The sequence below is a fragment of the Neoarius graeffei genome, chromosome 1, assembly GCF_027579695.1.
Source record: "Neoarius graeffei isolate fNeoGra1 chromosome 1, fNeoGra1.pri, whole genome shotgun sequence".
Classification (NCBI taxonomy): Eukaryota; Metazoa; Chordata; class Actinopteri; order Siluriformes; family Ariidae; genus Neoarius; species Neoarius graeffei.
In genome coordinates, this window is record NC_083569.1 from 30618434 (window position 1) to 30644272 (window position 25839).

Genomic DNA, 25839 nt, shown 5'->3' on the forward strand with positions numbered 1-25839 from the left:
TACACTTCTGACTGCAGACACATTAATGCTTCCTGTCACTTACAAAAGTTTTCAGATGATTCTGCCCTGGTGGGCTATATAACTAATAATGACTACAGAGAGTACAAAGATGAGATTAAGAGATTTGTGGAATGGTGTGATGAAGCACAGCTCATCTTAAATGTTGAAAAAACAAAAGAGCTTACCATTGATTTTAGACGTAAGAAAACTGAGGTTAGCCCAATTTTAATTAAAGACCAGCCTGTCAAGATAGTTTCTTCTTATAGGTATTTGGGTGTACATGTGGACAGCAAACTGGACTGGAAGGTACATAGTAGCAACACGTTCAAAAAATCTCAGTCTAGAATGTTCTTCCTAAAGAAACTCAGGTCTTTTAGTATTAGTAGGCCCATCTTAAACACTTTTTATAATGGGATTCTGGGCAGTGTCCTCTTTTATGCGGTGGTGTGCTGGGGTAGCTGTTTGTCAGGGGAGGACAGGAACAGGCTCAACAAGCTGATCAGAAAAGCAGGCTCAATTATTGGTCTCAGCCCCAGTTCTCTAGAAGAAGTAATTGAACAGAGAACCATGAGAAAAATGAAAAGGATTGTGGCAGAAGAGGACCATCCTCTTCATAGTTTCTTTGTAAGAAGTGGTAGGAGTCAGCGACTCCTCTTCCCCAGCTGCTCAACTGAGAGATTCAGGAGATCTTTTGTACCTTCTGCAGTTAGGTTTTTTAATAAGCACCTTTGATATAGTGTTGTTTTTATTGACTCACTATTATTTATTTCTTTACTTAGGCATAGGTGTGTATGTGCATGTATGTGTATGCATGGTTCTTTTTATACTGTTTTGTGTTGCACATGTTGGTGGTCCATTGCCATTAACTGTTGATGCTTGTTTTTTTCCTTGCTTATACTGCTGTATGTTGCACATGTTGGTGGTCCATTGCCATGGTCTGCTTCTCTATGTTGCTCTCTGCTATATCTTCTGTCCTGTACTTGTTTTAATGTCTTGCTTCATGTTGTGTTGTGTCTTGTATGTTGATGGTGGCACTGAGTTTCCCCTTTGGGGAGTATTAAAGTTAATCCAATCCAATCCAATCCAATACACAAAGCACAGGATTCTCTCAGTGTGCTTCCTCCAGACAACGGGGATTTACACGAAAACGGAAGGAGATATTCACAAAATTATTTCACAGTGAGTGCCACAAGGCTCTCCTGAACAAACTGATGTAATTTTTTTGTCTGTAGTGTAAAAAATGGTCACTAGAGCGAGTTAAAAACGAGTGACTTTTCTGGCAAGTTTTATAATGGAAGTCTATGAGCTGGGCGGCTGTGCTCTCCTCACTTTCAGGCTTCTCATTCAAAAACTGCAAGTCCTATCGTGTAGGTAGACACATTGTGTGAATCAGGACAAGTGTGGCTACTACTTTTGAGAAAATTGTGTGTGTGGAGTGAAAATTGGGGCTGAAAACACAGTTTAAATGAGAAACTTTGAGCTATTTTTTCAAGCTCTCTACACTCTGCTCTAAGGGGGAGGAGGGGTGGAGACGCGGGGGGGGGAGCATGGCGAGGGCGGGCGTGTTTCTTTTCAAAATATGGCTTGCAGGAACCATTATTCCAAAATCTCCTACCCCACCTTTAACCACACGTGGACATTTATCAAATATTCACTCACATATAAATTGGTCAAAGCACATGAAAAGCTAGAAAACCAGCATTAACATGACATTACAGCTTATCCATATAGCACCCTTTCACATAAGCTAACCTTAGCATGGCTAATACAACAACGATATACGTAAACACCCTTTCAGCAGTTAATTAGGATAACACGTCACAGCAATCAGTCATAAAACAAGTTGAAACACAATACCTTGTTCCCATTTCCAGCTAGGTGCTTAATTATCCATAATGAAACTTTACATTGCAAGGCAACATCTTCAAAACACCTTTTCCTTCCGTACACTCTTCAATTAGCTGCCGTTCACGTGTGAACACCTATGGGCAAGTTGCTGACTCTCAAATGAGAGTACGCCAGAAGGGCTTCAAAATAAAGGAACCGAAAACATAAAAGGCACTAACAAAAATAAAACTTACAGGAAGTAGTTAACTTGCTTATATACCGTCAATAAGAGTAATTTACACACAGCATGAGCTTCAGTTGAAAAAGAGGAGTTTGATGGCTTTACATGTCTTGGAGGAAGTACATGTTAGCCTTCACTCACATGGTTAGAGAGACCTGGCTAGTGGGTGGATACTAGCAGGTGACCACACTGGACAAAAAAAAAAAAAGTAGAAGAAAGAAGAAAAAAAAAACCTATAATCTTCTAATGTGGTGAAGACGTTAGGACACATTTATTTAACATTTATGGAAGGAGGCCCAGGTATCAGTCAGTAAGTTTCCCAAGATGGAAGAGTCTTCAGGACAGAGGACTTTGTGCTTTCTGGTGTCTCAGTCACACGACATCCCACATTTTTTTTTTGTCTCAGAATAAAACACAGGAGTGGCTGGAGAGAATGACAGACATTATAAGGGTGTTCACACGGCACATATTTGCATCGATACTGCACCGATGTATTTTGTTGCGATATATCTTACACCGGGGTAAATTTTGTGGAGCGTTCACACGTGACAACCCTGCTTACTAGAGAGAAGCGTGTTAGCACCGGTGCAGCCCCACTTGCGGTCACACGGCAGTTTTTGCGACCGTGCTATATGATAGTAATAATGCGGAAATGAAATATGCGCATACGTGAAAAATCTGTGGTTGGTAGAAGAGAGCAACTTCACAGATTACTATGTACCTGGATGACTGAGTATCTTCACAGATATGCGTGAAAAATGTACTTCCTTTTCCCGGTTGTCATGGCATCACCAAGCGCCGGGAAAACAACGTGGATGAAGACACCAAGTGTTTCCAGATACTGCTGACGTTTTCCAGCCCAAAATATGTTCAAATCCGCCAAAACGCACTTAAAACCGCCCAATCTGGCAACACTGGAAGACACGCAGTTCTGTTGTTGTTGATATTCGCCATTTTGGAAGCGCAAAATACCAGTGTTAGGTTTATGATGTAAGGATAAATAATTTTAAGTATTTATTCTTGACCAAGAAGGCAGTAATTTATTTGTGACAAAATTGTAAGGATTAATTTCTGTTCAGTTAAAATGACCTTCTGTCTCAGCTAGACATTGTTTAAGAACATTTTGCTTATTTTGATATGAAATGTGTATTATTGATCAGAGATGTGTCTGAACGGCACCAAGGTCTGCAATGATGTCACACACACCCACAGCTGCATATCCAACGTGTATTTGGAATTAAAAGTTAGATTTAAAGCCATGATTTAAGTTAGTTTTATAGCTAGGATTGTGATTTAGGATTGTTAGATTTAACCAGTCTCTTCAGTGTTGAATTTGATTGAATGTTGGATTTAATTGTTAGATCTAAGATGCATTTAGTGATTTAAGTTAGTTTCATAATTACAGAATATAATATAGGAGTGTTAAGAATTTATGATTTTAATATTTTAGCTTTTCATCCTTTAGCTTTTAGATCCTTTAAACTATTTCTGTTTAACTTGGCATTAATTTCTGATGTATTTGACCTTCTTTGACTAGACTTCGTAGACTAGACATATTATCTGTGTTTAAAAAATTCTATCACCATCTTAAGTACATACTGCCCTATGTTATATCTGACCTAAAGGGGTGTACGTAAGCAATGACCTTTAAAATCTGTCTGTACCTTGCTATCATGTCATATCATCAGAAATATGTCATTATGTTATGATTGATTCAAGATTTATACACACACACTGATGGAGATTATTTGACCTGCCCCAGATCAAGGTCCCCTCAATTGCACGCAAGTGAGGAGACAAACATAGCTGATGTCATAGTCTGACATCCTACACACACACACACACACACACACACACACACACACACACAGAGATATCAACTAGTGTTGTCATTTACACACATAACACTCATATATAATAACCCTCTGTATTCTTGTCTAATGGGGGAACTTGCGAATAAAGATGTGAACTACATTGGGGTTCCTGTCTTTCTTTGCGACTAACCCCCAGACGTCTGGGTGGCACGAGGGCATTGGTCTCGAGAAGTAAGTTAACCGTTCTGACTGGGAGAACCTTAACAATTTGGGGGCTCATCCGGGATACTTCCAATCAGGTAAGGCGTCTCTTTTAATTGATTAGTTTGATTGGTTGGACTTCCGCCTGGTTGGTAGTATCAGAAAAAAACCCAGTTGTTTATTATTTTGGTTATCCTCGTGTAGAAGCACGGGACGATGTTTTTATGTTATTGGTAATCCTCGTGTATAGGCACGGGACATTTTTAATTGGTAATCCTCGTGTATAGGCACGGGACGATGTTTTTATTGGTAATCCTCGTGTAGAGGCACGGGACGTTTTTATTTTGGTGATCCTCGTAGAATTTGTTTACGGGATGTTTTTTGGTGATCCTCGTGGAAGAGCCACGGGAAGATTGGTTATCCTCGTGTAAAAGCACGGGAAGGTTATCCTCGTAATTTGTTTACGGGAAGGTGATCCTCGTAATTTGTTTACGGGAAGAGCGCACTTTATGAGTTAAACCCATAATCATTAATTAATCTCCGGAGTGATTCCTTCGTGCCACCATGGGGGGAAAATTGTATTGTATTAAGGTACCCGGACCCCGAAAAAAACCCCCACGGGATTGGATGAATTGCTGTGGTTTAGCATTCTACACAAATTCTAGACAATTTGGCCAGCTCAGTTTTGATTTATCCTCATTCAGGTATTTGCAATCTCTAGGAGCTGTGTAATATATATTTTAATTGTTTCAGCATTTATATATGGCATTACTGGATATGCACAAAATAATGAAACAACAAATCAGTACTCTGGACGTGAACAGTCAGAACTGTGTTCCTGGTGTGCATAAATGTCAAACCTTTGGTCAATCAAACCTGTATAACCAACTTCCAAAATCCTTATTTCCCTTATAAAATCCTTATAAGATGCAAATTAAAAATGATTTACCTAAAATTTGAATGATAATTAACAATGATATATCCCAGTTACTTTTTATTCAATATTAATAACAATAAACTTTAAGAATGAATACAAAGCTTCAATGTTTGACAAAAGAACACAAGATGTAAATGTTATGCGCTTTTTTTATCATTTTTATTGATTATAGCGCTAAATAAATATTGAAGGTTTTTTTTGTTAAAAAGAATCCGTATAACTTTACTTGTACGCCCGTATACTATGTTTATTGAATCAAATCCGTATAAAATACGGACATTCTGTATATTCATTATAATCTCAACGAAAGCTTCACTGAATCGATTCTTTAGAACAAACTCGCATGCGTGTGAATCAATTTACTTGATTCTTGACTCAGAAACTACGGAAACCTTATTTGTATTCCTGTTTTCAAATTGTAAACAATAATCACACTTTCATGCTGCATGAAATTAAAGTATGAACTTTCCTCAAACCATTACGTGTGCATGAACTCAAACAAATGCAGTCCATGCGTCTGTATCGATTCGCTTGATCGAGTCATTTTTATGTTTCGTCCCGAAAAAGATCCGAATCGTTTGTGAATCTCATCACTGTTAGAAATCCTCTTCCCTTAACACAGAATGGAATCAGAGGTAAAATCTGCTTCTTAATCAATTAGTTTGAGCGTTTGGTGAGTAGATCATCTGTATTTTATATTCATTGTGTGTCGATAGTCCGAAACTTGTAACTGGAAAGTTACCAGTAAAGTCACGAGTGGTCCACGAGGTGATCTCTGAACAGGTCCCTGAGCAGTCTACAAGACTATTAATGTGTTTTAATAATTAATAGTGCAGCTATTACTGCAGTTTCATGTCTAGATCCTATAAATGATGAATACGAAGTAGTTAAAACTAAGACAGAAGTATGTGACGGCAAAATTGTGATGTTGTGTTAATAACATTAGAACTCCAGTTCCCATAATGCTTGTGAGCCAGGCATGCGCACTAGATAAAAGAGAAGCAGGAAATGTTTTGTATGCTGGACACGCCGCTGTCCAGTGTAACGTGTAATAAAACACAAGTTTATTCAACACGCCTCATCTGTTCATCACCTAGAATGGAACGGATAAGGAAAAAGTGTAATAAAAGGCATCAAATATATTTACCCTACTTGTGAATGGAAATGCCGAAAAGTTTAATGTTTAACCTAATGTTGATCTAAAACATTTTAAAACTGATCGTGTAGTGGTATTTTTATTAATCATATGTAATTCTAACCTTTAAGTATCCTATATACTCCTGTTTCTGACGCGTTTTAGCGAGACGCGGACTTGTTTAGTTTAGTTAGTGGAATTAGTTCAACAGCGAGCTAACCCGCTTTTTACTTCATTTTTGACATTTTTTGAATAATTGTCGTCATAATATTTAATATAATATAATATTTTGAATAACTGTTCCGTAGCAATATGCTGTCTCTTTCCTGAGTCAACATTGAAATAAGACTGAACTCGTTACAGATAGCTATAATATAAACAACCCATGCAAGAACAGCAGACAAGGACAGCCACAGATATCTGCAATGGGCAGAGAAAATCATTATTTTTGGCACTTTCTCACATAATAATAAATTTAATAAGTAATCTCTTTATATTACTAGGTAAATTCCATATACATAAAGTCAAAATGTCCAAGATAACCAATTCTCATTCCCATTAATACTGTTAATTGAATTAAAAATGCATTTTGAGTCTCTGTCACATATCGAATCCAACAAAGAGTGCTTATCAGCTATTCAATTTTATTCAAATTACATTCAGTGAAATTGTTTGTCATTTCAATTTGCCCTGTTTTATATTTCTTCCTTTAAACTTATTGCTCCTTATGAGGCTAAGCTTAAACATGTTCCTCCTAATTTCGAACTACTGATATGAACTGTTTGCTGAGTTTTAAACCTCCATACTTTTGCCTTTAAAAACCACAGAGGATATGGAATGGATAGGCTTTTAATGTATTTAGTTAACCATAATTTTTCCAGCAAGAAACAGAGTTAACAAACGTTTACTTGAAGAATGTTGAGAAAAAAAAAGAGAAAAACTTTTTGTCCTTCCAGTGGTGTTTATAAATCGGAGACTTGGGTTTATCTTTTTAACCATTAAGAAAAAACGTCATAAATTATCATGATTGTGATACATTGGCTTGTATAAGTACTCACTGTCCTTGAACCTTTCTGCATTTTGCTGCACTGCAGCCTGGAACTTAAATGGATTTGGAACTTAAATGAAACACAAAATATGATTTAATATTCATGTGCATCCTGTTTATGTTAAGCAGTACCCCTCTCTCTGGATCGATGTCATCCTACAGTCTCTTCTCGAGCAAGGCGTGGTGAGATCGTGCACCAGCTCGTACAATACACCTGTCAATCCAGTACCTAAACCTGATGGTACCTGGCGTTTTACGCAGGATTTACATAAGATTAATGAATTGTTTCTTCTGTAATATCACAGATTCCTGCTCATCATTGCTGTTTTTCCGTTATTGATATCTGTTCTGCCTTTTTCACGCACATGGGGAGATAGGTTTGGACTCAAGGTTTTATTGACTCTCCTGCTGTTTTTTCAGCTGTAATTCAAATTCATAACGCACTCTGTGACCTCTCCCTCCCTCAGGACTCTGTGGTCTGTGTGTTCTGGTATCTGCTGAGTCACCAGAAATCTGCCAAGACACTTCCTTGCGCCTGCTCCAATATCTGGTGCACAAGGGCTTTAAGGTTTCAAGGACCAATGGACACTTAAGTATTTGAACTTTTGAAGTTTTGAACTTTCTCAAGGCTGTCATTCTAGACACAAAACGCCCTGCAACTAAACATGCACTGATGTCTTTTCTGGGTCAGAAAATGGATCCCTGACTGCTCTTTATATGACAAGCTTCTCCGTTCTGCAATCTCTCATCACGATCCACTGCAACACCCTTTGACCTGGACTGACGCTATGGTGGTCGCTTATCACTCCCTCAAAAGCACCCTTTGTTCCGCCCCTGGGGTTACCTGATTGAAGCCAAGCCCTTCCACCTCTATGCCTGTGAACAGCTGTTGGCCGGGAGCGTGGGGGGGGGGGAATGCATCATTGTGCGTTTTTATCCAAAACATTAGACACTGTTGCTCAAGGCTTACCTGCATGTCTAGGGGCCGTCTCTGCATGTGCTTTGATAGTTTTAGATGCGAAAAGAAATTGGTTTTGTCTCACCCACTGATCTTGCACTCGTCACATCAAGTTAAACAGGTGTTGCAAAATTTACAGACCCATTAAATTAATTTATTAGTAATTTAATTGATAATTAAATTAACATATGATTGTTAGTAGAACAGAGAATAAACAAACAATCTCGAAATTCGTGTCACATCCTCTTCTGATAATGTAGGTCACGCTCTCGCACGCCTCCTTAACTCTCGGGATGACACTTGGGATGACATTGATATTGTCTGTCTAAAAAAATCGTACATACTACTAGTATCAGGTCTGATCTCTCCTCCAGCCCTCTAGGGATGGGGGAAGTAGTCTTTGTTGATGGTTCTTGTTCTAAACGGTTCTTGTTTTATAATATTTATCATACCTCTGTGGTTACTCTGTGTGTTCACTGCCTGATATTCTGCATGAGGCATACGCTCTTCCTTTCTCATTTGATTTTTGTCATCTTGATTGTGGACAAATTACTTTCTCATTTGATTTTTGTCATCTTGATTGTGGACAAATTCTCTAAATGGGTAGAAGTTTTTCCCTGTTCTCCAGAGAACACGAAGGTAGTTACTTGTACTCTGGCAAAAGAAATAATAATAATAATACATTTTATTTATAAGTGCCTTTCAAGGTACCCAAGGACACCGAACAGTAAAAAGAAAAACAAACAATAAAAAAATAAGAAATCAATAGTAATTATTGTTATAGTTATCGGGTTTCAAACGCCATAGACTCAGACAAGGGTACCCCTTTTACCTCAAAAGTCACACAAAACCTTTGTAAGTATCTCTAAACTAAACTGGTGTTTTCACATTCCTCAATCCTCTGGTATCGTAGAACGTACTAATCGAACATTGAAAGACAAATTAATTAAGGCCATGCAGGACACAGGTTTGGCTCTGTAATCCATAAGTCACTCTGGCTGAAATTTGTATGACACCAAATGAAATTATTTTTGGAAGACCTTTCCCTCTCCCCTGGAAGAAGGGAACTCCGGCTCCGGGTACCTCTGATTTGAAAATACATATGGATGAGTATTCTGCAGCCCTTATAGATAAGTTGTATAAAATTTGTACCAAGGTCAATAGTACAATATTATCTCCACCACACACCCCTTCCAAGTTGGAGACAAAGTGCTGGTGTGACTTTTTAAAGTCAAGATTTGGACAATTGGGAAAACCTAGATATAGTGGGCCTGCAGACATAGTCGCCATTACTTTTACTGCTGTTTTAACTGATCTTTTTCCACAGTGGATCCATGCCACGCGATCGAAGAAGGCTCCATAACAAAGTTGTTACAATGACAAGTTTGCTACTAATGTTTTCTCTGTGTCCTTATCCAGTCTCTGTTTTCTCTCTTTCTGTCTCTCTATTTCTGAGCTCTACACAGATTCGACTGAGAATCGGGTTGCTGCCTGCGGGACGTTGTGAACAAAGAGGGGAAGAGATCTCACGCTCCATTTGGGACCAATCATCCTCACTACAACCATGACAGTCCTCATCATGGGTTTCGTGACTTCATTATTGCTCGGAGCTGGGCTACCCGCTCGAGCCTTCTGGACCACTTCATTGCTCAGGGCAGGGCTACCCGCCCGAGCCTTCGTGACTGCTCCATCTTTGCTCGGGGCAGGATTACCCACTGGAGCTGGACTTCAAGACATCATCTTCTGGCAATTCGCTAGCTGGACAAGCGCACACTACACGAATGTGTTATGTCTGTCATCTGATGCCGTTTTCTACTATTATTACACATCTCTATGCTCTGAAACTCTGTATTCTTACAGGACTCTGTTCTCACTATAGGTCGATATGCCTTCTAATTTCATTTTCCCCTCACTGTTTTAGAACAAATTACTCTGAAGGAAGTAGCGTGCATTTGGGACGAATTAAGAGGTTTTGAGTTTCTCTAAGCTCCGGTGAGGTGGGACAAGGGCTGATCGGGCATGCCCGCCCTCTGAGCACCAATATACGTCAAGAAGGGCAAAGATTAACTCAAGATTAATTCTTGATGTAATCACATATATGATCATGAGGTGATAATGATCATATATGACCCTAGGATTTGATAATAGTGATACTATTATCAAAGGGGGGGATTGTTAGGTTTATTATCATGTAAGAATAAATAATTGTAAGTATTTATTCTTGACCAAGAAGGCAGTAATTTATTTGTGACAAAATTGTAAGGATTAATTTCTGTTCAGTTAAAATGACCTTCTGTCTCAGCTAGACATTGTTTAAGAACATTTTGCTTATTTTGATATGAAATGTGTATTATTGATCAGAGATGTGTCTGAACGGCACCAAGGTCTGCAATGATGTCACACACACCCACAGCTGCATATCCAACGTGTATTTGGAATTAAAAGTTAGATTTAAAGCCATGATTTAAGTTAGTTTTATAGCTAGGATTGTGATTTAGAATTGTTAGATTTAACCAGTCTCTTCAGTGTTGAATTTGATTGAATGTTGGATTTAATTGCTAGATCTAATGGCCCTTTTCCACTACCCTTTTTCAGCTCACTTCAGCTCGCTTCAGCTCACTTCAGCCCGACACGGCTCGCATTTCGACTACCAAAAAACAGCACAACTCAGCTCGCTTCAGCCCTGCTTAGCCTCTAAAACTCGCACCGTTTTGGAGTGGGGCTGAAGCGAGCCAAAGCGAGCCGAGTGAGGCTGGGGGCGTGAGCAGACACTCCCCTGTGCACTGATTGGTGAGGAGGAGTGTCCTCACATGCCCACACACGCCCCGCGAGCGCGCTGGGATCTGTAAACACCGCAAACCCGGAAGGAGAAGAATTACGAATTACGAGAATTTCTGAAGCCTTATGCGCCTCGCCTCATCTATACACTCTTGCCAGTATCTGTCCGCATTGTCGGTGACAACAAGCCACAGCACCAAGACCAGCAACACTAACGACTCCATGTCCTCCATGTTTATTGTTTACTATTCGGGTCGTGAGACTACCGCTTAAAAGCTCACTGATGTCACTGTTTGCGCTGCTTAACGACATCACGTGACGTCCACCCACTTTCGCTAACTCCACCCAATGTGTCCACCCACTTCCGGCCAGCACGGTTCAGCGCGGTTGTAGTCGAAATGCAACTCCAACAGCCCCACTCAGCTCGACTCAGCACGGCACGGCTCAGCCCGACTCAGCCGCGTTTATAGTGGAAAAGCGGCATAAGATGCATTTAGTGATTTAAGTTAGTTTTATAGTTTTAAGTTAGTTTTATAATTACAGAATATAATATAGGAGTGTTAAGAATTTATGATTTTAATATTTTAGCTTTTCATCCTTTAGCTTTTAGATCCTTTAAACTATTTCTGTTTAACTTGGCATTAATTTCTGATGTATTTGACCTTCTTTGACTAGACATATTATCTGTGTTTAAAAAATTATATCACCATCTTAAGTACATACTGCCCTGTGTTATATCTGACCTGAAGGGGTGTATGTAAGCAGTGACCTTTAAAATCTGTCTGTACCTTGCTATCATGTCATATCATCAGAAATATGTCATTATGTTATGATTGATTCAAGATTTATACACACACACACACACACACACACAGATGGATTATTTAACCTGCCCCAGATCAAGGTCCCCTCAATTGCATGCAAGTGAGGAGACAAACATAGCTGATGTCATAGTCTGACATCCTACACACACACACACACACACACACAGAGAGAGATATCAACTAGTGTTGTCATTTACACACATAACACTCATATATAATAACCCTCTGTATTCTTGTCTAATGGGGGAACTTGCGAATAAAGATGTGAACTACATTGGGGTTCCTGTCTTTCTTTGCGACTAACCCCCAGACGTCTGGGTGGCACGAGGGCATTGGTCTCGAGAAGTAAGTTGACCGTTCTGACTGGGAGAACCTTAACAACCAGGATGTAATCAACTCTCCTCGTGCGTAGCGAGTCTACCCCTGTAGCGATCAGATGTCCCATTTTATATCGGTGCTGCCCCGCAAACTAGCATTTACTCCGGAGTAAATTTCTTAAACCAGGGGCTACACCGGTTTGTACCATGTGAACGCTCTACCAGGGCAGCCCCGGTGCTACACCAGAGTAAAAGTTACCGTGTGAACACCCCTTTTGCCACATTAAATGTAAACAGAAACAAATTAAACATTGAATGAGTCATTCATTAATAAATTAAAAATTGCAATAGCAAGCAAATCACTATGGTTTGAGGGGAATCATACACTTTGGGACATGCTGTTATATGAAAATAAAATCATGCGGCATAGATTTTTACACACACCCATCGTTTGATATTCCATGCCTTTTTTGTTCAGGTTAACATCAGTTTATAACAACTAAAGTATTTTAAATAAATAAATAAGTTTCTCTCACTCCTCGCTGCCATGTTACACGCTCTATAAACAAAGTTCATACTTTAATCAATAAAAAATTCTAAATTTCAATGTCACAATTTGTTGATTAAAATAAGAGAGACTGAGGCTACATCCCAAATGTACTGTATTGCACTTTTAGTGCACCAGATAGTGTGCAGGGTAGAATAAACAGTGATTGTTACTGAGCACCAGAGTGGCCTAATGTCTTACAGAGATAGTCTTTATCATCGGGATCTTCCACTTTAACAGAGACACCTTCAGGTGGGTTGTCGAGACCGTCTCCATAGTTGTAGATGCTCAGCTCCAGCATCTCCTCTTTCTTCACACAGGCTTCTGAGGTCTCTCCATCCATGGATGTCTCTGTTTTCATGTCCTCACACAGCTAAAGATCAAACAACAAATCTGTTAGGGCGAAACAGTATCCATCCCACTCAGGAAGATGCTGCTCTCATTTCTCGCAGCATAGCTCATAGTTTCAGAACAGGCCTAGTTGATCTGTGACAATCCAGAGCCAAGGCCAGGGAGCAGACGGACAGGCTAAACTGTCTGTCTGCTACCTGCACAGAGTCATCACACAGGTACCATTACATTGAAGCATGAACTGTTAATGAACTTCTTACTGATCAGCAGTTTAATGTACTGTGTTTAAACAAACATGGATTAAACCAAATGAGTCCGTAGCATTAAATGAAACTAGTCCTCCTGGTTGCAGTTATATACACCAGCCTCGTCTAACTGGCAGAGGAGGCATCGCGATTCTTTATAATGTTTACCTCGGCATGACACAAAAACCTGGACAGTTAGTATGAAGAACTTCAAACGCATTTGTGACAGTGGGGGCGTGGCTTATTGTCAGTTTGTGAATGTAGGGCGGGGCCAGGCAAAGTCAACGCACCTGTTGTCAATTAATGTGTGTGTTTGTTGCAGTGACTGTGGAGAACAGAAAAGGAGGGAGGGAGAGCAGAGATTTCCCCAGACCAAAACGCAACTGTGTGTATGCACATGTCTGGGTACCTAAACGTACGTTAAAGCTGAAAAACAAACAAAAAAAAAAAAAAGTGTGACAGAACGTCATCTCTCGCCTGCCATGCTGTCAGACATAGTTCAGGCTGTTTGCAGGTAAAACCTGTTGCAAGACGGCACACAGATTTTATGCGCGTCGGATGATTCAGGACAGCGATTCAATTCAATTTTGAGAACTGTGACCCTGATGAACAGTGCCTTTATTTTTAAACTTCAACTCGATCCAGCCAAAAGATCAAAGGTAAGTGTAAATATTTCTTCTATTTCTGATGAGCAGATCGGTTGGTGTGCGCGCTGTAGTGCATACACAGGAAAAATTTTTCCAGAGTTAACAGACCATGGAAAATTCTTGTTGTGATAAAAATGCTAATCTGTAATGATCTAAAATATAAATGAGAAACATTTATATATAAAATGAAGGCATTTATGGACTGTTTTATGATTCAAAAATGGTCTCCAATCTATCCAGACGGGTCCCAACCACATGCCCCAAATATTTAGCCACGCTGTCCCACACACCAATTTCACACTGATGCAAGAATTCACACAAGACACACTGCATGATTTCTTCTTCTCATGATGGTACAAAGAAGCACATCATCTTTCTTCAAGAAGACAGACAACCTGCCTAACAAGAATCTTCCAGTTACAGAAACTTCTAGTAGTTCACTATCAACAGATCTCACTTTGGATGATGAATGCGCAGAAATAGAGCTCAACAACCACCACCCTCATCACAACAACAACAAGAAGGATTCTGTAGAAAAAGATTCCACCCCAAACCAAACTTGGACCCAACAACAGGTTAGTCTAAATCTTTAGTGGCTTTTTTTTTTTTTAATGTGACCACTAAGTACCTATGTACTGCAAAATATTTATGTTTTTGTGACCTCTATCAGGGTTCACCACTTTTCAAAAATAAAAGGTGGTGGTAAGGGTTTGGGGGCTGGGCCCCCCCGAAGCTGACGGACTTTGGGCTTTTTTGACAGTGAAACTGGCCAATAATGGATAGGAATTGCTAAATCATTGTTAAAATCATTTTATAAAAAATTAACACATTCTTACTGTACATATCATCTGATGGACAATGGCCAAAGATATAACTTTTAATACAAGGTGTTTTATTGGGTCTGGTTTCCCAAAGTAGCAGCAGAAATTTAACACAAAATAAATTATAATAAAATAAAAGTTCAAGCAATTATTACAACAACAACAACAACAAAAAAAAGACTTTGTCTACAAAACAGAATACTGTATTGCACTATGTTTGCACCACCTGATTACATGCACATTACATGACTACTGCATAACAGACAGCACCATGACCCAACTAATCCACCTCCCTTCAGAGGGCTAGATATAGTGGCCTGTCCCCACCCACTGGAAGATACCAATTACTTTATATTACCAACATTGCATAAACCATACATTTACATAATCTCGGGTCTAAGTGCATGCCAATAATCTCTATAATTCATAAACAAAATACCCAGTTACAATAAATGCTTTTTTTTTTTAAATACACAATGTTAATGGGGTGAAACCACTAAAGTCCATGCGCACCAGCTTGTGCATGCCCAAGACTGGCACTACAAAGCCACCCCGGCCTTCATAGTTTGGGTCCTTTGACCCAGGAACCTGGAAGTCCTGCAGTAAACAAACAGTAAAACACAGTTCTCACCTACACAATCACAGATACGTAAAATAAAAGACCTGAACTTAACTTGTGTGTGCGTGCCGTTATATGATTACTGTAATGGTGCATGGTCAGAAAAGACGATAGATAATAATAATTTTATATAGCGCTTTTCTTCACACTCAAAGACGCTTTACAAAGGTTCAAACATACACACACAGATAACAGACAATTATAGACAAGAAAAACTAACTAAAAATAAATAAATAAAATGAATAAATAATAAAAAGTCCACCTAGTAAGGGTCAGGATGTAATTCCCATGGTGTAGCAGCCACAGTCCCACCAAAAGGCGCACGAAAACAAGTCCCACATCTCCAGCACCGCCGCCAGCAACATCGCTCGAACACCATGCCATGGATCCACAAGGCGAGCAGAGAAGCTCCACCACGCAGAGCGCTGGTGTGTCCCAAATCGCCTGCACAGCCGCCGTGACACCACTGAGCAACATCACTCGGAACATCACGCCAAGCGTTAAAGCGCAGAGCGCTGGACAACCACGATGTAAAATGAGCAACGAACTCACTGCAGTCCATAGCCACGAGCGCAGGCCTCACCCATGGCGAACCAAGGCCTGGAGGGAAACCGACGCCCAAACTGGGTCCGGAGCTACACCACAACCGGCGGACAAAACACTCAAACAAACATCAAACTACACAAACACACAAAAAAAAAAGAGAAAAAAAAGTAGAGAAAAAAAAGGGCGTAACCGTTGCACAATAATGCTACAATCAATCTGCGTGTGCACTGCAAAGTTACTTAGCTGCTGGCTAGCTGCAGCTTGTAGCTTCCAACGTTACTATGTGTCAGTATGGCAGGGTTTCCCACAGACCAGGTAGCAATTTGTGGTGCTCCACTGTGCCGATGACGGAATCGTGCGCGGTGGAGTCGGGTCATTGGGGTGTATGCAAAGTGTTTACAGCGGGTGGTGTTCAAACACACAGTATTTTTCTTCAGAGTCACCTGCTGGGACTATTTTAAAGCTACAAGAAGCATTTGAGATTATTCAGTTCAATCTAAATTCTTTTAAGTTCTTTAAGAGAAGACAGCTAAAACAATTTTTACCAGGACCCTGCCTGGTTTCATTCCTCGACCCAACTTTACATTACAGGGCAGGCCATTAGTTTGCTGGGCTTGATGGTGGTGGAAAACCTGTCTTTTTAAATTTATGAAAATTACTCACCAAAATTGAAGGTTAGTTTTTACCTTAGTTTTTTGCCTTTTTGGTGGCAATCATTCTTTAGTTGACATTCAAGGAATAAAGTGCAAAAAAACAAGCTGGAGGTTTTTATTTTAAATATTGAACTCAACACTTACCTCAACCAATACTAAAATGAAATAAATAGTATAATGTAACAACAAAATAATAATAAAATATCATAATTAGATGTAAGAAACCACTTAAGGCAACTAACAATAATGAAAAAGCATTACCCTAATTGGTGCAAAGCTTGCATGGCCTATCAGAACATTTAATTCTGCGTGGCTTCCTGAAAAAAAAAACCTCAAGTGCCCTATCATAAGGAAAGTCATTGGGTTCGGGACCATTTATGGAGATTCGTAAGCAGGCTGCCAGGTGTTCCCCTTGGAGCCTATTCCTGGAGGTCTGTTTTAATCTATGGATAAAAAAAGTACATTTTCTTCATCAAAGCACTAAAAATTTCCATTTCATCAAAAAAAATATATACAAAGGAATACTGAATTTCTATGTGCTTACCCTATTCATAGCTGAGAAATCCAGTGCAGTGATGGTTTATCTACTTCGCCAATAAAGCTAATAAAGATGTTTCTTAAAATATTCAGATTTTATGCTTCAGATAGCATCAACTAGGCATCCCCGCGAGTATAACATTTTATTTAGGCTAGTGGGAAATCCTTATTTATTGTGAATGTCAAACCATTATTAAATAACTTGCATGAATGCTGAAGCGGGATAAACGGGATAATGCAATAAGGCCGGTTCCTCGCATCAAGCTGCTACTGTATGCATCAAAATTGGTTTATAGCCTGACTCAGGGATGTCCGTTTCATGTAAGCCAAGAAGGCTATGATAAAGCTCATCACGAGCACGACGTAGGCTACCTTTTAAAATAAGGGGTCGGAAGGCGAATCGGGAAGGCTGCGTTATTCAGGGATGAGAATGAAAAATATTCAAGTCTGAAAATAGCCAGGGGTTTGGGGGCTGCAGGCACCCAGTGGGGCCCAGGGGCAGGGACCTAATGATTTTTGACTATTTTTTTTTTTGAACCCCAAAACCATTAATTTTATCAGCAAAAAGTTGCGATGTATTTGGAAATAAATTCCCCTTCTTGGTGGACTACCAGGTGAAAATGATTAATATGGTACAAGACACTTGTTTTTAATCAATTCACATTTGATGATTTCAAAAAAATCAATGCACCTTTTAATATAAACGAGCTCTACAGTATTATATTTCTGCATTTTTGCTAATCATGTCTTTGAATACCCTAATCCTTTAAAATGAAGTGCAAATCAGAAAAAAGTTCGACCATATAATTCTCTTAAGCTTTCTTCTGATGTTATCATGGTAGCAGGAGGTCTTGCATATTAAGCAGGCAACATTCAACATCACTTATCACTTCCCTTTCAACTGCTGTGTGTACTAACGAGGTTTTATCTAGACAGGATGTTGTGTAATGTAATACAGATACCATATGGTCAATTTGAAGATCAAGATGTGATTTTGAATTAAAGAACAGGCATGTACAATGGGCATTACATATTGGAATTTTTTTTTTTAAATAAAAAACTATAAGTTCATCTCGGCCTAAAAAATTTGGGCAGACGCTCCCACGCGGCACATGCCAGCAATTCCGTCCCCCTATGAAATGAGCAATAAGTAGGAGAGTTATACACGGTATCATACCTAAAATTTTATTAGAAATATAGATATGATACTATGATTCTCCCCAACATGCTACATTAGATAAGCTAACCCCATTTATAAAAGATACACACTTGTATATGACGTGTATTTGATAAATATGTGATATATATATGATGTATATTCATACATTGTTACTTTACGGAAATCTTCAGTAAGTTTGGTCTTTTCATGCCAGCCTGTTGTAGACCTAAATATAATGCACATGAACTGACACTCCTCACCTCAACATGTCCTTTACAATCATTTAAGCCACCATGGGCAATGCTGAAATCACTGCTGCAAACAGTACATCGCGCGAAACTGTCATTATTGTTGACCCTTATTAGACAGGGAGATTCTTTTGTGTAATCTGAGGTGAAGTGGGTTTTGTATTTTCGTTTTTTGGGGCGCGCGCTCTCTCTCTGTCATGCCGATCCTGTAGGCTGCACTGACTCAAAGGTGGGGAACGAGATTTTGGAATAACGGTTCCCGCAAGCCATATTTTGAAAAGAAACATGCCCACCCTCGCCATGCTCCCACCCCCCGCGTCTCCACCCCTCCTCCCCCTTATAAAGCTAGAGAGCTTGGAAAAATAGCTCAAACTTTCTCATTTAAATTGTGTTTCCAGCCCCAATTTTCACTCCTCACACATAATTTTCTCAAAAGTAGTAGCCACACTTGTCCTGATTCACACAATGTGTCTACCTACATGATAGGACTTGCAGTTTTTGAATGAGAAGCCTGAAAGTGAAGAGAGCACAGCCACCCAGCTCATAGACTGCCATTATAAACTTGGCAGAAAAGTCACTCGTTTTTAACTCGCTCTAGTGACCTCATTTTTTACACTACAGACAAAAAAATTACATCAGTGTGTTCAGGAGAGCCTTGTGGCGCTCACGGTGAAAGAATTTTGTGAATATCTCCTTCCGTTTTTGTGTAAATCCCCGTTGTTTGGAGGGAGCGCACTGAGAGAATCCTGCGCTGTGTGTGACACTCTGCTCGCAGCGCGCGGGTTGGGGGAGGGGCTGCTCGCTCTCTCACACACACACACACACACACACACACACACAGAAGGGCCGGGCTGCTCGCGAGCTTCAGTCTGATTGACATGTCAGTATCCAATCATTTTGAGGTGGTACCTCGATATGATTGGATGGCGTTTTTCCTTTATTTTACACTGTAGACTGGATTAAAATATTTCGTTTTTGGGTCAAACCTTCTATTGTACTGCTTGCAACATGGGTGTGAGGAGCTTTTCAAGCAATATGGTAAAAAATACTCCTGAAAAAAATCTCATACCCCACCTTCAACTGAAAGCTTCGGTCCTCGAGAAAAGAGAAGCCCGCCCACACCGAAGGCTGATTGGCTTATTTTGCTGAGTAACCCAATCAGGATGCTCTTTGTCTCGCGCACTCCGTCATATGCGCGAGGCAGACATTAATGTTTCGCGTGCACGTGCTTGCTCTAGATTCCAGGAGATATTCTCCAATGTGCGGGCATCAGGGAGCCGCTATCAATATGCGGGAGACTCCCGGAACTTCTGGGAGACTTGGGATGTCTGCGTTATAAGGTGACCACAGATCGTTAACCATACACCCCCCCGAATTTCTCAATGGATTTACATCGATCTCAAAAACGATCATTTTGGTCTGAAAAAGTCGGAAATCCGCCGATTGGCGGAAAATTCTCATCCCTGGAGCACGCCTCTCCGTCTGTCTCTGTGTGCGCGCGCGAATGAGAAGAAAGAGCACTATGAATGAACAGAACGATACGCAATGGAATTTTTTTTTTTCAAAATCGCGAGTCTGATTGTGTGGCGCTAGGAATCCATTGTGTGGCGCTGCGCCACACAATAGTCTAATGTATGGGAAACCCTGGTATGGTGTAATGTGGTGCGGTGTAGTGTAATGCAGGAATAGACCTCAATCTGCAGAGCTGTGTGTCACAATCTGTATGCAGCCGGCTGGATGTTTTTCTATTGCAATCGCGTGGCCACTTCGCGTAGCCCCATAAGCATTCATTTAATGGTCTTCTGCATGTTAAATAGTTAAATTATAATAAAGCAAATACTTTACGATTTATTTGGTGCATACTGATGAAGTTACTTTTTTTTTTGGCCAAGGGAAGGGTGGCGGGCCAGAATTATAATGTGGCGGTGCGCCACTTGAAAAGTGCCCGTGGAAAACACTGCCTATATTTGTTACGTTATAATCTAGATGAAATATTGGGTCATGAAAAACACTGATCCTTTGATCAAAAAGGAACTTAACTAAATTTCAAACTAACAATGAGTATTTTGTCTATGAAAGATGTACTGTGTTGCTTTTGATTAATATTCAAATACAGCAAGATTTTGTCCATGCAGTAGGTACAGGGTTTGACTAAGACGTTCAAATTTTCAAGTCCCTGGACTCCATGGTCTTTCAAAAATGGAGTCCTTTATGATTTTGTAGAGCATTTTCCCAATGGGGACTGCTTCAAGTCCAACCCTGCATTACTAGGAAATGTTTTTATATATCAGAATCAGAAGCACTTTATTGCCAGGTATGTTACACACACGAGGAATTTGACTCCAGTTCGACTTAGCCTTCTTAGTACAGACAGAAAGAAAGTATAGAAAAAAAAAAAGCACGCGCACACACAGTCTCACTGCAGTGAACTCCAGGGGGAGAATCGCATTTCTACAGCGACGGCCTTGAAGGCAGTGCTGGCTGGGAGAGCCAAGAGAAGATTGGAATTTGTTTAGACTTAAGATGGATAGACGTGTCCTTTTCCGCTTAACCCGCTTGCCCATTCTGGCCACCAAAATGATCCTCTCTGCAAAGCCATCAACTTTGCTTTATAGCAAAGCAAATATATATGCTTTAATAGAAGAAACCATTGGAAAAGCAAAGTTCTGCCAAGAGACCAAGGCAGACTGATGGAAAGAAAAACTTCAGGTTGTCATTATCAAACACAAGCCAAATGGCATTATTTAATGAAGGTGCTTCATTTAATTAATGTGTGCACCTTGTTTTCAGTATCTTTACATATGAAGTAAATCAGCTGTTAATAAATAAAGTGTGCTGGAACTCAATTTTACTGGCTTTATCCATATAAAATGTTACTACATGACTAAATATTAAAGTTGTGTTTTCTTAAATATTTTATTTTATAGCACCAAGACTCTTAAGACACACATGGTGTCAGAAGCCCACTGTGCGGCCACAGCAGTGAAGCATTATTGAGTCCAACAAGCAGGTGGAGGAGGATCAGAAAGCATCTTGCACCACTGCCCTGAAATCTGTATACTGGCTTGCGACGGAGGAGATACCAAATGGGTATTTGAACTGTCAATGATTTTTAATAAACCCTTTTTTCAGGATAGCACCTTCATTTTAACCCTTTTATCTTATTAAGAATGTTCAATACAAGCCCGATTTAAAAAAATGAAACTGAATGAATTTTATATATAATGTTTTCTTCAATATAATTATGATCCCTTTTGAATGTTCTTTTGCTCCAGTGTGTCTTTGTTCCTAATTGTCAACCACAATCTGCTTATTAGAAAATGTCAAGCGATTCTTTTTCATGTAAATGGGATGACATTATATCTTTATTTCCTTTTTGTTTAAACAGAGATGAATACTGGTATTTAATATATTTTGCTATTTAAAGTCAAATTTTATTTATATAGCCCTTTACAATAACCGAAAGGTACCCAAAGTGCTTTACATCAAAGCCATATAATAGCCCTCCTAAAGCCAGGAAAACAGGCTGATATTCCAAGTAACTACCGGCCTATTGCCCTCTTGTGCTGCAGATTCAACCTATTCGAAAGAGTGCTTCTTGCTAGACTACAGCCTGTCCTAAATGTACATAGTCCACCAGAACAAGCAGGTTTCAGAACCCAGCGCAACACAGTAGAACAAGTTCTAGCTCTCACCTCCTACCATACCTGTCAACTTTGAGGTTTGAAAAAAAAAAGGGATATTTCCCAAATTTTTAACTCAAAATAAGGGAAAATTTCAGAAAGTCATACCCTTCACCAAAAGTGGGTGTGTAGTTGAATGGGGGGCAATTTTCTATCTAGTATTTGTGATTCTGTACTCTGGTGCATGTTGGTGATAGCCAAGACCCAAACTCAATATGCTTATGGTTTATAGAGTGCATTTGTGAATAAACTATACATTTATTTTTATTTGCTTTCAGTGGTACCAGCTATTTCCCAAATTAAGGGCTAAAATACGTATCTTATGTTAAAATAAGAAAGGTCATTATATAACCAGTCAATAAATTCAATTCCACTGCAATTTATTATGGTTTTACCATAATAATGGCCTCGGAACGAACGCTCGATAGATTGATAGAGAGTAATATAAGATATTAAAAGGACCCATGGCATGGTGGTTTGTTGATGCTTTAAACGGGCTCGTGGAGGCTTCTGGATGTTATATCCGCAGCCTTTCTCGAAATGAACCCTCGGCAGGTAGATATAGCCTCCTGGGAGAAAGCCCCATTTCAGCCCTTTTCCCAGTGCGTCGTTTTGCTAATGAGAAGCATGGAGGTGGGCCATGGGGGGAGGGGGCGGGGCTTGACCAAGCTGCGGGCATGCTACCTGGCTAACTGCAGGAAGCGGTTAGCTGCACAGCTAATGTAGCCATTGCTAGGCTAACGCACCGATTTTAAAACACGGCAAAACGACTTAACGGTTATACACTTACTTGTTCGGTGTTTGTGGCTGATGCGGCAGGGATGCTTGGTACGGACCCAGGCTTCAGTGACAGTTGATGTGCAAAACCTGCCCTGTACTGTCCCAAGTTGTGGAAACATTCATCAGGAAAATGCTTCCGACAAACATACATCGTCTTAGGTAGACTCGACAGCATATTATTGGAGTAAATAAAATTAAGTCATTGCATCTTCAGGGGCTCTCCCGTCGGCAGTAAAAACAGACTCCTTTCTGTGTTGTCACATCCATGTACAACGCAATTTCCATGTTTCGCTCACATAGGTGGTGTAAAGTTATTCTACCTCTTCGATTTGTCCTACGAAGCCTACTGCGCACGCGCAGAACACATGACGTCATTACAATTAGCAAGTTCTCATACAGACCGTTTTATTATACAAAACAAGTCATTACAAATTATTTGACTCGGCCAAAGACTCGACCAATACGCACAAAACATAAAAATCGGCACATGCGTGAAATACTCACCGATTTTCTATCAGCCCAGCTGATCGGTAGGACAAAACTACTGTTGAATTTTCCTACCCTCCTGGATTTCGCGCATGCGCAGTAGGCTTAGTAGGACGGGCAATCCATACAGTGGGTGGGTATCCAGAGGGGGGGCGTGGGGATCATCTTTATTGGCCTAAATTGGCCTGGCCGGAGAGCGCGCGATGGCTCCCGGCCTGGCCGGAGAGCGCGCGATGGCTCCCGGCCTGGCCGGAGAGCGCGCGATGGCTCCCGGCCTGGCCGGAGAGCGCGCGATGGCTCCCGGTTTGGCCGAGCGCGCTAGCTCAGTAAACTAGTAAATCCAGTAAAGGAAAAACTTGAGACTGAAAGGTTTTAACAGTCATCCAAATGACTGAACAAAAACATTGCTACAGTAACATACCAGCTACTATGTTGTTGACATTAGCTAGTGCTAACAGCTAGTTGCTAGTACACTGCTACAACACAGACACCGACCCTAATAATACAGTTCTTGGTCATTGCCTGGTAACAGCAAATTTATAACGGGCCATGTCTCAACAGACTAAGAAGTTATTTCAATGACATTTAATAACATTTTGTTTATCCTGAGGACCGAAAGTAAATGAAAATGTGAACAAACCTTAGCTGTAATCAGATGGCGACCACCGGCTCCAGGGACGACCCGCTGATGTAGGCATGTTACCCAGCCTGACACAAAATATTTGTAGGCATCCAAACTCTTATACGCTTTCAGATCAATACCTGTGTATGGCGATGGGTTTTTAACGACATAGGTATACAGATCATGTGGGCTGAAGTCAGGTAAAGACGAGGGCTTCGTGTACTTCCGTACGTCAGTGAACAATCCTGGTGGAAGCAGGTAAACATCGTTCTCTAAGCCTGCTAACCTCAATTTTTGCAAATACCTCTCCCTCTGCTCGCCCTGTAAATGCCCTACATCACTGGATAGTGAAGGTGTTTTCTGCATCTCGCTCCTTTTTCTTTTGTTTTTCGTTTGTCGCCTTCCTCACATTCAAACTGATTCGAGCCGTGCCGTCCAAAATGGCAGCCTCACATGACTTGGTCACGTGAGTGAAATATCTCAATACACCCATTCAGGACAGGAACAATAACAAAGCCCCTAAGGTCGATTGATCCCAGGCATACTTCCAGTGAAACTTAAACAACAGTCAGCTGTACCCTACATGAGCATTTTTTTCTGCTGCATGGTCTACATTTCCTTGTTGTTGGTCATGTAGTCATTTACCAATTCTGGCAACATGTGGTTGAAGTAAAATTTACAAAGATGCTGAATTTGTTGGTTTCTGTAATTTGGGTGAAATGGTATGTCCAATTCCAAGTAGGGGCCTGGACGAATGAAACACTTTTTACTTAATGGTTATTTTCAAAAGATAATGAAGCAGATGAAAATTACTTTGTCATAGATCATACAACCCACATGTGTATTCTACTAGTTGCAGATGTAATTTCACACAGCCGTTAAGGTATCACGCTGATTTTAACTTTGAACGCAACATGTTGTTCGTTTCAACCGTCCCGCACTGTCAGGACAATTGAAACACGTATGCGGGACGAATGAAACATCGTGTTGTAAACAGAAACCATTCACTGTACTCTATTTTTTATGAAACAAACCTGACAGCATACTACTATACTTGTCATGGGTAAAATTGTATGTAATTTCTCAAACTATAAATGGAATACTGCCCATCACTCAGACAATGTATATCACATCTTGGCCGACCCAGCTTTGACCCAATACAAAATGTGTGCATTTCACTGTTGTGCCTTCAGTAGACTGCTGTATTGAACAGACTGTTGAGACCGGCCCTTTTCACACCTAAAAGCACTGCTTGTTAACGTGTTCGCCATCCAAGCTGGACCACTGACACACCCCATCACACCCCCACCCCCCTCCCTGTCAATATAATATGACTGCGCTTAGATCCAGTACAACAAAAATATGATGCGCATCAGCAGAGAGAGCTCCCAACAGATTCGTGCAATGAGGCGAGAAGGAAAGTCCACACAAGAAATAAGAAAGTTTGGCATGCCGTGGAATTAAGGTTACAATGCAAGCTGTGAGATATCACTACAAAGAGAGGCCACCCCGTCGCTCTGGTCCAAGGAAATTGCATACGTAAGTATCCAACCCGTGAAACGGCTTAAGAAGGCCACTTATAGCCTACCATTAGACTTTCCAACCTAACGTGTTTCATTTTATTTTCACAGCAATGTCCTCTCTGCAATCGACGAGATGACTAAAGCCCACACTGAAATGAATGCCCTGGCTGTTCAACAAAGAATCAAGGCCGATTTTGGTATTGAACTGAGCTTAACAAGCATACGCCGCGCTCGCAGACGAATGGGTTGGAAATTTTCCTCGACCCGTTTCTGTCCAATGCTGAAAGAACGC

General features: G+C 40.3%; 1 pseudogene; it reads right to left on the reverse strand.

Moving 5' to 3' along the window:
* LOC132892425 (zinc finger protein 271-like) overlaps positions 1 to 25839 on the reverse strand; it is a 120067-nt pseudogene that overhangs the window by 70320 nt on the left and 23908 nt on the right.